This window comes from Dipodomys spectabilis, unplaced genomic scaffold, assembly GCF_019054845.1.
Source record: "Dipodomys spectabilis isolate Male_0828 unplaced genomic scaffold, ASM1905484v1 ptg000023l, whole genome shotgun sequence".
NCBI lineage: Eukaryota > Metazoa > Chordata > Mammalia > Rodentia > Heteromyidae > Dipodomys > Dipodomys spectabilis.
In genome coordinates this window covers 4,182,375-4,198,358 of record NW_024870700.1, presented here as the reverse complement: position 1 = coordinate 4,198,358, position 15,984 = coordinate 4,182,375, and the positions used below count along the sequence as shown (strand labels likewise).

General features: G+C 49.2%; 1 protein-coding gene across 2 annotated transcripts in view; it reads left to right on the top strand.

Moving 5' to 3' along the window:
- The window catches only part of St3gal4 (ST3 beta-galactoside alpha-2,3-sialyltransferase 4), a 42,275-nt gene that overhangs the window by 6,554 nt on the left and 19,737 nt on the right, over positions 1–15,984 (top strand). The window contains exon 2 of one of the 2 annotated variants that reach the window (XM_042674933.1): positions 1,385–1,558. The exons of the other annotated variant lie outside the window; for it this stretch is intronic. The gene's annotated coding sequence lies outside the window, so the exon portion shown is untranslated. The remainder of the gene's footprint in view (positions 1–1,384; positions 1,559–15,984) is intronic. 2 annotated transcript variants of the gene reach the window in all.

Below are 15,984 nucleotides of genomic sequence, written 5' to 3'. Positions count from 1 at the left end.
TCCAACCTTACGCAGGACTTGAATTTGATTGGTTCTTAATCAGCACACTGTGCCTGGAATACAGCTTATAAATATTTGTCCCACCAATAGAGGATAGAGATGCACAGGAAATAAACATTTTCAACCTGGGAGGGACAGTAGAGGTGGGCATCAGTTAACTTACTGGACCACAGGGCAGGACTTGACATTGTCTCATTCTCCAGCACTTAGTGCCACATTATTACAGTAGCTATTTCATAAATATTTCTTTCTGCAAAGGATAGAGTGATAGCACAGATTTACTAACTTGTTCTTCCTCTCACTTGGCAAGAAGGCAGCAGCCCACTCCCTGGTTTGGTTAAAACTTAACCATGTTTACCTTGACCCCTAACTCATCCTTTTTTTTTTTTTTTCCTGGTCCTGGGGTTGAACTCAGAGCCTGGGTACTGTCCCTAAACTTCTTTTGCTCAAGGCTAGCTCTCTACCACTTGAGGCACAGCCCAACTTCCAGCTTTTTCTGAGTAGTTTATTGAAGATAAGAGTCTCACAGGTTTCCCTGCCAGGGCTGGCTTCAAACCATGATCCTCCCATCTCAGCCTCCCGAGTAGCTAGGATTACAGGTGAACCACTGGCTCCCGGCTCATACTTCCCCCCTTGCCTCCTCTTTTAAGCAATTTGGTTCTCCAGATCCTGGGTTGTTGAAGTGGCATGATGAGTCCCTGGACTTGGTGGACTGGTCTAGATAAGACTGGCTGTGTCCACTTGAACTGAGAGGCAGACTCCAGGGGCTGGAGACAAGGATTGGTGGAGTTGGGAAACTGCCCTATCAGGCAATGTTGGCCCTTCTCTCCTCATTTTCTCCCTTCTTTCTTCTCCTTTTCTTCCTCTCCCCCATCCCCACCAGGCCTGAGCATTTAGGTTGTCCTTAGGGAGTCTGGGTTGGATTCCCTGGACAGTTGGGGTGCTCAGGAGAGCCTTCATTGAGAGCCCAAAGTACCCCACATGCCAGCAGCTCTGGTATTTTTTTTTTTTTTGGTCGGTCGTGGGGCTTGAACTCTGGGCCTGGGCGCTGTCCCTCAGCTCTTCAGCTCAAGGCGAGCGCTCTACCACTTGAGCTACAGCACCACTTCCGGTTTTTTGGTGGTTTATTGGAGATAGGAGTCTCACGGTCTCTCCTGCCCAGGCTGGCTTTGAACCTCAATCCTCAGATCTCAGCCTCCTGAGTAGCTAGGATTACAGGCGTGAGCCACCAGCACCCAGCTAGCTCTGGTATTTTTGAGTGGAAATGGTTGTGCCTGCAGTTGGGTGGATGAAGAGACAGTACCTGCCCAGAATATGCACTTCTTTGATCTTCAGGACTGTTTCCTGGGTCCTCACCTACCTCTTTGGACATCTTCTTGGGCAGGTAGGCGGGATCCTTCTGCACCACCTGAGGGTCTCCAAAGAAGGGCGGCAGAAAGAGCTTCCATGACCTCTGCCCTCCGCTTTCCAGAGCTCCAGTTCTTTCCCCAGAGGTATCTGCTAGAATGGAGGGAGCTGGCCAGGGCAGAGAAGAGGTTTCTGCTCAGACCCCTGCCAGGTGAGCACACCTATTGTGCTTGAGCTGATGCATGTATTTGTGTGTGCCTGTGTGTCTCAAAGCATGCAATGAGTGTTACATGGGTTGAACGTGTGCAAGAGCACACAGGCATGCATCTGTATATGGACAGCACATGGGGTGCCCCTACCTGCTCAGGGCCTAGCATGCATTGCCTGTCCCTGGCTGGAGTTTTCCTCTTTATGGTTGTTGTAACTGGTCTTTATGGCTTTGCCTTGGGACCTGGATCTAGCTCCTTGCTGTGGTCCCCACTCAGCAGTGACTGATCCCTGGCCACCCAATCAGCTGCCTAGGGACCCTGGGGCCAATGTTTGTCCCCTGTTTCCCCAAATGGAGGCATGTAGAGGCTTCCTGCCCGGAGTCTCAACTCTGCCAAGGCGGAGGGAATGGGGAACAGCTGCGTTGGGCCGATTCCGGCTCCGTATGGATTTAGTTTGACAACAAAGCTCTCTCTGTGTGTTCTCAGGCCCCTTACATAACAGGGGTGGGGGTGGGTGGCGGTGGGTAGGCAGTAGGAAGAGGTGGAGATGGAGACCAAGAGACACTGGATGGGATGGCTGGGAATGTTACAGGATGGGTAACTGATGATGCTTCAAGGAGGAGGCCTCTGAAAAGGGGAAGCTGCTGCCTGGCCCTTTGGATGTGGAATTCTTTGCTTTTTCCTTTCCTTTCTTTCCTTTTTTTTTTTTTTTCTTGTTGTTGGTTGTGGGGCTTGAACTCAGGGCCTTGGCACTGAGCTCTTCTGCTCAAGGCTAGCATTCTACCACTTGAGCCACAGCTCCACTTGTTTTTGCGGTGGTTAATTGCAGATAAGAGTCTCCTGAACTGAGATCTTCAGATCTCAGCCTACTGAGCAGCTGGGATTCCAGGTGTGAGCCACCAGGGCCTGGCTGGATGCTGAATTCTTGTCATAGAAAAGAATTAGAGGATATATCAAAGTGGAAACCAAGAGAGTTTATTAGTAAAGCAAAAGATTAAATAATATACAATCCAAACATGGGTACAGCCTAACTGATAACAGGTGTGCCAAGGGCTTTAATATCCTGGCTATTTCATTGTTTTTATACACATTACATTTAGTCACTCTTGGGATTATACTATTATCCATTGGCCTCAAGACTTTTAAGATTGATTTGCTTGTTAAGCTTTGGTGGTTGATGTACAGGCATCATAGCAAAGAAAGGATACATTTTGTTATATACTCCCTTTAAGACAGAGGTCCATCCTTGAGAGAAGTGAAACTTTCAAACATACTTTGTGCTAAGAGGAGTCATTTGCCTAAGTGTTTTTCCAGGAGAGGTTTCCAGAGCACACTAATAATTTGGGGCAAGAAGGCCAGGTCAGAGGAAGAACCCCTGTTCTTTTACTGCAACTTATGCGGGAGTGTAAGGCTTAAAGCAAAGAAGATGGCATGTCTGTGGTTTTAGGGTTTTTGTGTGTTTGTTTGTTTTCCTTTGTCAGTCGTGGGGCTTGAACTCTAGGCCTTGGCACTGTCCCTGAGCTCTTCAGCTCCAGGCTAGCACTCTACCATTGAACCACAGTGCCACTTCCGATTTTCTGATGGTCAATTGGAGGTAAGAGTCTCTCGGACTTTTCTACCTGGGCTGGCTTTGAACCGGGATCCTCAGATCTCAGCCTCCTGAGTGGCTAGGATGACAGGCGTGAGCCACCAGCACCTGGCAACATCTGTGGTTTTTTAATAGAATTCCTCATGAACGTGGTGCTGGTCTCTGAATTCCTGGCTGCGGTTTCCCTCATTTTCCCTGATATTCCCTGTGACCCAGGAGGAGAAGGAGACTGGTGAGAGACCATTAAATGAGAGGATGGGAAGAAGTATTGATCTTCACCCTACTTTTTGCTTTTTGTCCCTATGGGGCTTCCCTTTGGGTTCTCTCAGGATCTGTTTCTTTGTCTCCCTTAGTGTCTCTGAAGTGGTTTTTTTCCCCCCCCTGACTCAGAGGTATCTAGGAAGAACTGGGTATGCAGTGGCTCTGTGGGTGGTGCTTATCCCTAGGCCGCAGTGGGGTGGACTGGTCATGCTTTTGTATCTTGAGGACAAGCTTGGTTCCTAGAAGGGCAAGGAGAAGTTGGTGGCTAAGGAACCACATTATCCTAGGCATGGGTTTAGGGTCTGATAGGTGAAGGTCTGGCACATGATGTGCGCCACCATGGGACCACCACAGGGTGGAAGTGAGTAGGTTTTAGGATCCAGACTGTCACCTGTTCCTGCTGTCTTCCTTCTCTAGGGCCATGCCCACCAGGGCTGGATCAACTAAGGAGTGGACCTTGAAACTTGTCTAGAAGGGAGGCCCCATCGTCTTGGATCTGAGCCTAATGGGTTGGTCCCTGACCCTACTCTTTAACTGAATAGATTCTATAAAAAGAGAATCATTTTCCTCCCTTGCCCTTGAGCTTCTGGTCCCTCCCCTTAGGCCAGCCTGCGTCCTAGCTCCCCCTCTTTGCAGTGCTCAGGCGGCAGTCTAACTAGCATAGATCTTCCTTGTCCCAAGAAGACTGGCCCTATTCAGCCATTTCCTATCCAGGGCGCTCACCCCACCTTCCTGAAGCCCTGTTCTCTGCATACCCCCTCACCTCAACCCCAGTGATCTGATGTTTTCTTGTCATCACTAATCTCCCTACAGCTGTCCAAATAGAGTGGGAAGAAAATGTTCATTTTCTGGAATAGCTAGACCGACAGCCCAGTAAGGCCAGGTAAGCTGGCCAAAGCTGGGTGTGCCCTGGAGTGCCTGTGCGGGCCGGTCCTCATTCCTGCTTTTTCTAAGCAGGAGGAAATCAAGGCTCAGATTATGCCACAGGGACTGGTAGGGCCTCATTGGTCTCTCCTGCCTTGTAGTGGACCACAGGCCCTTAGGACTACCTGTTTGGGTTATCTCAGGGGCCTGTCTCTTTGGCTCTCAGTTTTTCTGAGGTTTTTTTTTTACTTTTTATTTTGGGTCCCAAAGTTCCTGGGAAGAGCTCGATTTGCCATGGCCCTGGCATGGTGCTTGCTCTCAGGCTGCAGTTAGTCATCTGATCATGCTTTCATAACTTGAGGTCAAGTCTGGTTTACCAAGAAGGTCAAGGAACAAGGCTACGCATGGGTTTGTGACCTTACATGTTGGCATCTGGCATACGGTGTGACCGGAATTGTTTTGAGGGATCTTTCTGAAGAAATTCTGTGGACCTTGAGCCTGCTGATTATGAGGATAGGTGGGTGTGGGGCAAAGCTCTCATCCATTGAACAAACCTAGGCCCTAGAATGCTTGGTCTCAAGGCGCTGCTGTCCTGAGCCCCACTTTCTCATTGCTTTCCCTCTGGTTGACAGATGAGATGCCGGAAGCCTGAGGGCTTATGAGAAGCTGGGAGGGGCCTAGGAATTTTCTGGATTCAGCTGATCCATGAACTGAGAAGACAAACCCTCTCACAGGATTAGGTAAAGGTGTAGAGAGGTTGGCCAGGCCCGGCTTTGGTAAATGTGGGCTGGGAGAGAGCTCTTCACTGGGCTCTGGGTGTGCTGTGGACAGGGCTATAGCCACAGGCTGTCCCAGGGGCCTCTGCCATGTGATCTCATCTTCTATTGGAACTCCTGTAGCCCCTCCTCAGACATCCCTCCCCCACCCCCCCAAGTCCCTCTGAGTGTGACAGAAGATGGGCTGTGGTCCTGGAAGCTGAGTCTAGCTGGACAGAGGGCAGCTTTTTCTCTACCCAACTTTCAGAGGTCTCAGGAGGGCTGGTGTAGCCACTCCCTGCTCCTGAAGCTCCCTAGCTTCTAGCTCCAGGGACCTGCAATCAGACAAACAAAACATCAAGAGCTCCAGCTCAAGATGAAGGACTCAGCACACCAGCACCCAGAAATGGGGGAAGAGAATGAAAGGAGTATCTTGGCTGAGGGTACCCAACAAGCCCTGGAAGCTGTATGTGGGGGTGGGGTGGGTGGGTAGGGAAGGAAGAGGAATGAGGGCTGTGTGTGTGTGTGTGTGTGTGTGTGTGTGTAGGGGGCCCACTGTGCTCTTGTGTGTACTGAGTAGTGACTAGTGTGCACTGAGCTATGTATGGGGTTATTGTTAAAGCCTGAATGAATATGTTAGTGGGCAGGGCAGGTGTGGCCTGCGAGGGGGCCATTCCTGCTTCCCGGCTCTGTGGTATGATAGAAGTGTGAGTCCTCGCACCACCTCCCCCTTCCCCCCTCTCCCAAAGGGGCTGGGTCAGCACAAGATGGCCCTGAGTTCTGTGATTACTCAAGCCAGCCTCCTCTTTAGCATTTCTTTCTTTCTTTTTTGGGTCTGGTCATGGGCCTGGGCGCTGTCCCTCAGCCCTTTAGCTCAAGGCTAGCGCTCTACCACTTGAGCCACAGCACCACTTCCGGCTTTTTTCTTTTTGCTTATGTAGTGCTTAGGAATCGAACCCAGGGCCTCAGGCATGCAAGGCAAGCGCTCTACCACTGAGCCAACTTCCCAGCCCCCTCTCCAGCATTTCTGCCTGCTCCACTCCAAGGGACCACTGTTCCCCGTCTATTAGGGCTGGTCTTTTCCAGCAGTATCTAGAATACCCAGCTGTCTCCCCCCTCTCCCCCCAAGCTTCCGTCCTCATCATCTCCATTACTTTGCACACTTTTTACTGATGGAGACCACCTTCAGAGGGTCTCTTACCACTGTCTTTGTTCCTGGGGATGGCCAAATACAGGACTTGGATGGCTTGATTTCTCTTTTGGGAATCATAGACTCCACTCCTCTCTGGCCAGCTCCACTCCCCACCCCCCCTTTTTTTAAATAACTTCCCCACACTCAGCCCCTTTAACTTTATTGGGGCTGAGTGGACCCTCCCATGCCTGAAACTTCCTTGTTTCTGATCGCCAGCGCAAGCCATTTGTCCATGCTTTTGTTGCTGACCAGATAGCCCACTAAGAGGGGAGGGGAGAACAGATCCTACCCAATTGACAAGAGCCAGAGGATGGAGATTTCTTAAGAATCACTGAGAGTCCAAACTGAGCTGAGAGCCAGCAGCATGCATCGTTTCTACCATAGGGCAAAGCTGAAATTTTATTCACCTCGGTGGGATTCTTGGGACTATATCTTGCCCTGTCCTGTGTCTACTTGGGAAGTTAGGGAGCACACATGGTTTGATTTAGGAACTTTTTTTTTTTTTAACTTTACGATGGTATGTAAATAAGGCCCATTCTGTAGAAACTGCATCTGGAATTCTGCCTTTTGTCTTTTCTTGGGCTGGCACTTTGTGGCATGAGCTTCTTTCAATGCTGGACAGGCACAGCAAGCTCCAGCTCTCAGTCACACGGTGAGCCGCTGGTTCCCTCAGGTAGACTGTGCTGCTAAGCTAGGGGCTGTTCAATAGGTCAAGCGTATGCTTTGGGGTTTTTCAGGTCATCACCTCATCGTGAGTTGGGTGCATTTCTGTCTCACGTGGAGAGGGCACTTGAACGGCAGGGGCAGTGTCATTCTGAAAATAAAGGGCCACGCATTGGGGGGTACTACTGCCTGTGGAGGGCTGGCACTCTGATGGTGTAGAGGCATGGAGAGTAGAATGCCAAAGCGTCGGCTCAGACTCAGAGGACCTGTCCAAGCTCCACTGGACTGACCAGGTATGGTGGAACTGCTCAGGGGCCTGGGTGCCGACTTCAGAATGTTGTTATACCTGAAATGTAGGTGAGTTGCTCCACTCTTCCCCAGTGCCACCCCTGCCTCTCCTCTCCCCTCACCTGTCATAGCCAGGGCCCAATGAGCTGGCCAGGCTGGACTGTGTTCTAGGTGAGAGAGATGATGGGGTGGAGGGGGGAGGGACAGGGGTCTGCAGGGAGGGTGTTGTCAAGGGGCCTGGACATCCTCATCTGTAAACAAGAATAAAAGTCCCACCACATAAAGTAGTTTAAAAATTAAACTCTCTGCAGAACAATCCCCAAGGGTCTTTTAAAAATTAATCCAGCTGGGTGCTGGTGGCTCCCGTCCTGTCATCCTAGCTAGTCAGGAGGCTGAGATCTGAGGATTATGGTTCAAAGCCAGCCTGGGCAGGGTAGTCCATGAGACTCTTCATTTCATTTCATTTTTTTGTCAGTCATGGGGCTTGAACTCTGGGCCTGGGCGCTGTCCCTCCCTCAGCAATTCAGCTCAAGGCTAGCACTCTACTACTGGAGCTACAGTTCCACTTCCAGTTTTCTGAGTGGTTTATTGGAGATCAGAGTTTCATCAACTTTCCAAGCCAGGCTGGCTTTGAACCATGATCCTCAGCTCTCAGCTCTCAGACTCCTGAGTAGCTAGGATTATAGGCATGAGCCACCAGAGGATTATAGGCATGAGCCACCAGCGCCGGACTCCATGAGACTCTTATCTCCAACAAACTACTCAGAAAAAGCCAGGCAGGTGCTGTGGCTCAAGTGGCTTAAGAGCATTAGCCTTGAGCAAAAGAGCTCAGGGACAGCCCCCAGGTCCTGAGTTCAAGTCCCAGGACCAGTACAAAATAAATAAATGAATTAATTCATTAATCGAGTGATGTCACATCTCCTCTGGTGACTTTTCTTTTCTTGTCTTTTTTTTTTTATTTGGGTCCAGTCGTGGGGCCTGAACTCTGGGCCTGGGTGCTGTCCCTCAGCTCTTCAGCTCAAGGCTAGTGCTCTACCATTTGAGCCACAGCGCCACTTCCAGCTTGCTTTTTTTCTTTTTGTTTATGTGGTGCTGAGGAATCGAACGCAGGGCCTCATGCATGCAAGGCAAGCACTCTACCACTGAGCCACCTTCCCAGACCCTCTGGTGACTTTTCAAGACACCTGCAATACTTCAAGCTCCTTGGGATGGCCTGCAGTGTCCTATACCACCTGGTCCTGTGACTCCTCCCTCCACAGGGCCTTCAGCCTTTGCTTGTCACCTACAGCTCTCAGACTTGGTTCTGTTTCTTACATCTCACAAGCATAGGGTCTTTGTGCTTCTCTCAATCCAGACTCCTCTGTCCGTGGCCCCTCCTAGCTTCTCTTGGAAGCTTTCCTTGGAGGTCTTAAGTCAAAGCCATCTCTTTAAAGAGATGGTCCTGATTACCCAGTTGTTTGGGAGCTGCCTGATCACGCTGCTTCTTGGCTGTGGGTCAATAACCTCATAGTATCTATTGTCATTATATTACCTTCAAGCATCTATTGGCTGAGGGACAGCAGTGATTATCTCCACCTAGATATAAACTCCTTGGATATGGGTCTGTCATCCTGTTAACTACTCTTGTCTATATCTAAGTCAGTGCCTTGTGTTCAGCAAGCCTAAGAGTCCTTATTGTTTTCTATTCCTGTCATGGGTCCAGCCTCACAGATTTGTGTCCTTGAGCTCCTACCTGTGCTGGGACAAGGGCACTCTTTCAGGCCAGCCAGTATGAGGTTCAGGTAGAGGTGGAGAGATGTGAGTATCGTTTTCTAGGTAGTCTCATTCAGTGCCCTAACCCGCTGCTCTAGAATTTGGAAGTGAGCAGAACTGCACTGAGGGTGACAGGAATCAGTTCCACAGAAACCACACCTGCGTGTGAAAGGGGTTTCCTTGTGACACTCAGAAAGAGAAGCACAGCTTCTCTACATGGGCTCTTGCAAGCCTTCTCTGTGCACACCCAGGTCTTCACATAGGGCTATTTTTAACTCACAGAGGGCAGGAGGAAAGACACTACTGCAAATGGCACTCTGCTAGCCCACACCACAGAGCTCTTGTATAAATTAGAAATAACCCTTCCATCTGCACAGAGTTCTGTCCTGGGGCATACTGTTTACCATGTAGAAGTATTACTAGACTTTGGACTCATTTGCCCCCTTGGCATGGCATTGTCCACCCCAGAAGTGTATTCTGCGCTCATCTCTGCACTTAGAGTGGGGTACAAGGAGGAAAAAGAAGGCAAGGTCTGAAAGGCTAGCAAAATGACTTAAGTGAGAGTGTCTGGCAAACCTCAAGACCACCAGAGAGAGGAGTGGAGAGTGCTCTGTGAAAAGGTATGTCTTTTTAGGGCTGAGATGTGCTGCTCCCACTTCAGTAATGAACCCTGGAGCCTTTTTCAGCACATCCAACTGCCTTCCAAAGTAGTACTTTGTTTTTATCCTCATTTATCCAACACAAAACCCCACTCTAGCAAGATGCCAGTGGCTCACACCTGTAATCCTAGCTACTCGGAAGGATGAGAGGTGCAGATCGTGGTTCGAAGTCAGCCCAGGCTGGAAAGTCTGTGAGACTCTTATCTCCAATTAACCAGCAAAAAGCCAGAAGTAGAGTTGTGGCTTAAGTGTTAAAGCATCAGCCTTGAGTGAAAAAGCTAAGGGACAGTCAGTGCTCAGGCTCTAAGTTCAAGCCCCAGCACTGGCACAAAAACAAAATAAAACAGCCGGGTGCAGGTGGCTCACTCCCGTAATCCTAGCTACTCAGGAGGCTGAGATCTGAGGATCACAGTTCAAAGCCAGCCCAGGCAGGAAAGTCTGTGAGACTCATATCTCCAATAAATCCCCAGAAAACTGGAAGTGGCCCTGTGGCTCAAGTGGTAGAGCACTTGCCTTGAGCTGAAAAGCTGAGGGACAGCGCCCAGGCCCAGAGTTCAAGCCCCATGTCTGACAAAAAAAACAAAAAACAAAAAAACTCACACAGCTAATAATCCATCTCTTATTTCTTCTTCTTCTCTTTTCTTTCTACAGTTTTGTTGTTGTTGTTGGAGTATATTGTACTCATCAGTTTAAAAAACCAAATAGTCCAAAGGAGCATATGATGACATCTCTACCAGACATGATAGTGGATGCCTGTAATCCCAGCTCTTGGGAGGCTGAGGCAGGAGGATGGAGTTTGAGGTTGACCTGAGCTACATAGGCCAGAGATGATGACTCAGAAAGACCAAACCAAAAACAAAACAACTAAAATAAGTCTCACTTCTTACTCTTTTTCCTTTTTTTTTTGGTAGGGCATGGGGCCTGAACTCTGGGCCTGGGTGCTGTCCCTCAGCTCTTCAGCTCAAGGCCAGCGCTCTACCATTTGGGCCATAGCACCACTTCTGGCGTTTTCTGCTTATGTAGTGCCGAGGTATCAAACCAAGGGCCTCATGCATGCAAGGCAAGCACTCTACCACTGAGCCACCTTCCCAGCCCTCATTTCATACTTTATCTCTCAAGTCTGCCTTCTTCAGAGGCAACCACCTTCTGAGTAATTGATTCAGGTGTTGACACATGTATGCATGCACTGGAATACTTTTGTTAAAAGCCCATTTGGAGAAAAACAGAACAGTGATCTCTACCTGCTTTTCAAAATGGACTGCTGAGCTTTAGAGACTACTTGCTAAAGAATGCATGAATTTGCATCCTCTTCTTTCCACATAGTGTTTGTTCATTGTCTGTGCCATGAAGCCTTTAAGCAGATCCTGGGGGTAGATTTTTGTCTCCACCTTTTGCTGTTATGAAAAGTGCTTGCTGTGAGCTGGGTGCAGTGATGTACACCTGTAATCCTTGCCAGTTAGAAGAGTGAGACAGGGTTGATTGAACCCAGGAGCTTGAGAGACCAGCCTGTGCAGTGTGGCAAGAGCTGGTAAAGAGGGGGGGGGGGGATGGAGGGGGGCAGGGTTACACCGAGGGTTGGGGTGGGGAGGGATCATTTGTATCAAGCATCTTGATCTGCAAGTCTCTGTGCAAACATAGACTTTTCTGTAGAATAATATGGCACTGAGATACCCAGGGTGGTGAAGGGGATGTTGATAGATATTGCCCAATCCCCACTCACAAGTCTAACCTGTTTTTCACGACATAGTCTCTGTGAGGGCCCTTTCCCCACATCCTGACAGAACTGTGCACCTCATGCCACTTGTGATTTTAGCATCAAGAGCCCTAAAAGAACAGTTCTGTAACCACATTGGATTTTCTTTGTTTTTGATGGTCATGAGCACTTTATAGGCTAAGGAAATTGACCGGTTGATTAGACTCCTATGTCGCAAATGTTTTGTCTGTGTGTACGTGACAAAAGCAACCAGAAGGAGGTCTTCTGAGTGCTAAGCAATGTTTTATCACTGGGCTACACCCCTAGTCCAGGGTCATAGGGCTTTTTTTTTTTTTTTAAGTTGATTTGATCTTGAACTTGGGATAGTGTTAGTCTTTGGAAGGGTAGCAACCGGAAAACAATCCGAGTAGCGAGTGGAGGGAAGGAAAGGGGCAGAGGCAAAGGCATGATTTATTATTTGGCTCAGTCTCTAAGCCAGACAAAGAAAAGCAGGGGTATCTCCGCGCCCCTTTCGGTGGCCCAGCGGCCTCTGGGAGAGGCTTTTTGCTGAACTCCTGGGGGCGAGGGGGCAGCTTGCACGCTGGGGCAGGGAGGACGGGCTGCGGGGAGCGCCCTGGAGCGGGGTGCAGGCCAGGTCTCCGCAGCAGCTGCAGCCAGGTAGACACCAGGCCGGTGAGCGCCTCTTCGCGATAAGGGTAACGCCAGGCTGTCCTTTGGTCGGAGCCCACCGAGCCAGCTCTTTGCCAAGCTCATCCCCGAAGCAGTGCAGAGCCGAGAAGGCTGTGGGGCCCCCGGCCCAGACACCCTGAAGACACCGCAGGTGGATGGACACTCAGGTGTCGAGCTCTGGGCCTGGCGCATGCCCAGCTTGGTGCACATGGGGGGGGGGGAGGATGGAAGCAACGTTGATCACAAGTCACGGTGCCCACGTTGCGTGCGTGCTGCCGTCCCAGTGCGTGGAGGTCAGAGGTCAGGGCTCCCCCATCCGGGAAGGCCTGGAGCTAGTCGGAGGCAGGAAGGCCCTAGTGGCTCAGCGCGGTCGTCCCCTGAGTGACAGACAAGCCGAGCCCACGGGGCCTGCTGCCAGGATGCCCCACAGTCTCCCCAGTGGCGCCCAAGGGGGCGGAGAGGCGGGCAGGATGGGCTCGAAGCCGGATGGCACAGCGGGTGCCCCCTGCGCGCAGGTATGGCGGCCCCAGGACGCCATTGCAGCGGAGGAGGCCGTGCCCCCGGGCCTGGCGAGGCCGGGGCGGTTCCCCCGCGGCCGCGGCGGGCGGGGGGCGCTGGGGCTGCCAGACCACCTGCACCCCGTCCGGAGCAGAGGGGTCCCGAGGAGGCGGCCGCAGCAGCCGCGGGCCTCGGCACCAGCCATCTTGGGCCTTGCATCGCGGGGGCCTCGTGCTGCGCGGAGCCCGGGAGCCCGAGGCCCGAGGCCCGAGGCCCGGAAGGGCTCGCGCCCGCCGCCGCCGCCCCTGCACCGAGGCCCTCGCTCGGAAGTGTCTGTCTTTGTGGTGGTGCTGTGGCTTGATCAAGCCCCCCCCCCCCTCATTTCCCCCGCGCGAGGCTGGCGCTCCACCCCTCGAGTCGCACCTCCACGTCCCGCTGTTTACGGGTTCATTCCACATCCGAGTCCTCCTTCCAGCTCCCCCCGGGTAAATTCTAGGTTTATTTTTATTTTTCGTCCGGAGTCTGGACTCCCAGCTCAGTAGCTGACGTGTGCTTTCGCCCACTGGCGGGCGCTCCACGGCCTCGCCTCCAACACCTCCTGTAAATTTTGCGTGGCAAATATATTATTTTTTTCTTGTGTGGTCTTTAATTTTTTTTTTTTTTTTGTGGTGCCTGAACTCAGGGCCTCTAAATGCACATTCCCTCCAACTCTCTATTCCCTCTGTTCAAGATAAAAAATATTTTAAGCATATAATTCGTATCAGAGGCCGGGGTTAATCAGTCAGATTGTCAAAATAACAAATGTGAACTTTTTTTTTTTTTTTTATAAGAAGACCACACTTTTTATTTTTATTTCTTTATTTTTGCTTATGTGGTGCTGAGGAATCGAACCCAGGGCCTCTGGCATGCAAGGCAAGCACTCTACCACTGAGCCAACTTCCCAGCCCCTGAACTTTTTTTTTCCATATTAGGTCAGACTTTTTCCTTTAAGAAATAGAAAAGTGGTAGAACTTGCCTAGCATGCACATGAGGCCCTGGACTTGATTACTCAAATATATATATATGGGTGCATGTGTGTACATACATATTCATCCCTTCTTTGTTGTGTGTGTATGTGCTATTACTGGGCTTTGACTCAGGCCCAGGTGCTTTCCCTTGGCTTTTTCAGTCATAGCTTCTGGTTCCTAACCTCTGTTTGCATATACAGTTTGCAGAGACAGACATAATGTTGTGTTTTTTTTTATTCTTATTTTATCTTTTTTTTTTTTTTTTTCTGATCATGGTGCTTGGACTCATGGCCTGGGCACTGTTCTTGAGCTTTTTTTACTCAAGGTTAATGCTCTACCACTTTAAGCCAGCTCTATTTCCAGTTTTCTAGTGGTTAATTGGAAATGGGTCTCACAGACTTTCTTGCCTGGGTGATTTTGAACTGTGATCCTCAGATCTCAACCTCCTGATAGCTAGGCTTACAGGTGTGAGCCACTAGTGCCTGGCTATTCCTACTTTATCTTTTCATAACACATTAACGTATTTTCAAATTGATTTATATGGTTATCTTCTGTTTAAATGGCTATATAATACTCAATTAAGGATATTTTAGTTGTTGCCATGTTTTGCTATGGCAGTAATGCTAATTTAAACATTCTTTGAGTGTGGTATCTGTGTACAGGGAAGGTCAGTCTGAGGTGTACCTAGAAATAGGTTTGTCAGGCTGTAGGTTGTATAATGTCTTCAGTCTTGCTAGACACTGTACAGGGCCTTGTGAAGCCTCTGTGTGAACTGTACTTCCACCAGCAGTGTGTGGTAAATGATCCTCAGGTTTCATATGCTTCTCTGATTACTGGTATCTTTTCATGTCTTTTAGGTGTTTGGATTTCATCTGTGATTTACTTTCTGGGGTGCTTTGTTTTTCTTATTTCCCTGATTTGTTCTTTTTTTTTTTTTTTAATTCTGGGGATTGATTCCAGGAACTTTCACATGCTGAGCATGCATTCATTCCACCACTGAGCTCCACCTCCAGCTGCTCACTTGAATTTGCTTTTTGCTTTTCTTGGGTGGTCCTGGCGCTTGAACTCGGGGCCTGGGAGCTGTCCCTGAGCCTCTTTGTGCTCAAGGCTAGCGCTCTACCACTTGAGATAGAGTGTTCCTTCTGGTTTTTGTGTGGTTAATTGGAGGTAAGAGTGTCAAGGGAACGTTTTTGCCCAGGCTGGCTTTGAACCATGATTCTCAGATCTCAGTCTCCTGAGTAGCTAGGATTATAGGCATGAGCCACTGGTGCCCAGCATCTTGGATTGTCTTCTCTCTCTCTTCTCGTTTTTGCCTTCCTTCCTTGTTTCTTCCCTTGCTCCCTTTTCCTTTTGAGACAAGATTTTTTTTTTTTAACTATGTAGCCCAGGATGGCTTTGAATTTGCGAATGTGTCTTCCTCCAAGTGTTAGGATTATACCAGGCTTCCTGATAGTGTGTGTGTGTGTGTGTGTGTGTGTGTGTGTGTGTGTGTGTGTGTGTGTGTGTGTGTGTGTGTGTGTGTGTGTGTGTGTGTGTGTGTGTGTGTGTCCTGGATGCTGTCCCTGAGCTTTTGTGCTCAAAGCTAGGACTCTACCGTTTGAGCCACAGCTCCACTTCTAGTTTTTTTGATAGTTTATTGGAGATAAGAGTCTCATGGACTTTCCTGCCCAGGCTGGCTTTGAACCTTGATCCTCAGATCTCAGGCTCCTGAGTAGTTCTTGTAGCCTGTGGCTGCAGGCATGAGTCACTGGCACCTGACTCTGATTTTTTTTTTTATTATGGTAAACTATATAGTCATTATATTTTTCCATTGTAACTGTCTTTGAATTTTTTAATTTTTAATTGTACAATGAGATTTACTATGATATTTCTATACATATACTTTGCTCATCCTATCTATTACCTTTTCTTATTTCTCTTCCCCCATCTTAATCAGTTTTTTTTTTTCTTGCCAATCCTGGGGCTTGAACTCAGGGCCTGGGCGCTGTCCCTGAGCCTCTCTGTACTGAAGGCTAGCACTCTACCACTTGAGCCACAATGCCACTTCTGTTTTTTTCCGTTTATGTGGTACTGAGGAATCAAACACAGGACTTCATGCATGCTAGGCAAGTATTTTACCACTAAGCCACATTCCCAGCCAATCTTAACCAGTTTTAAGTGCATAGTTTTTAGTAACATTAAGTACATTCACAGTGTGAAATCATTATAGTTGTCTTTCTTCAGAACTCTTCATTTTGTAAAACTGAAACTTTTAAACTATTCCTCATTTTTTCTGCCCTCCTCCATCTTCTTGTCAGCCACTGTACTTTCTGTCTGCGATTTTGACTGTTCTGTGCACCTCCTGTAAATGCAACTACAGAGCATTGGTCTTTCCATGACTGGCTTATTTCACTTAGCACAGTGTCCTCCCTCAAGGATCATTCATTTTGTAGCAAGTGCCAGAATTTCCCTTTTATAACAGATAATTCTCCATTGTGTGCATACCTTACATTTTGCTTGTCCTCTTATCCTTCCGAAG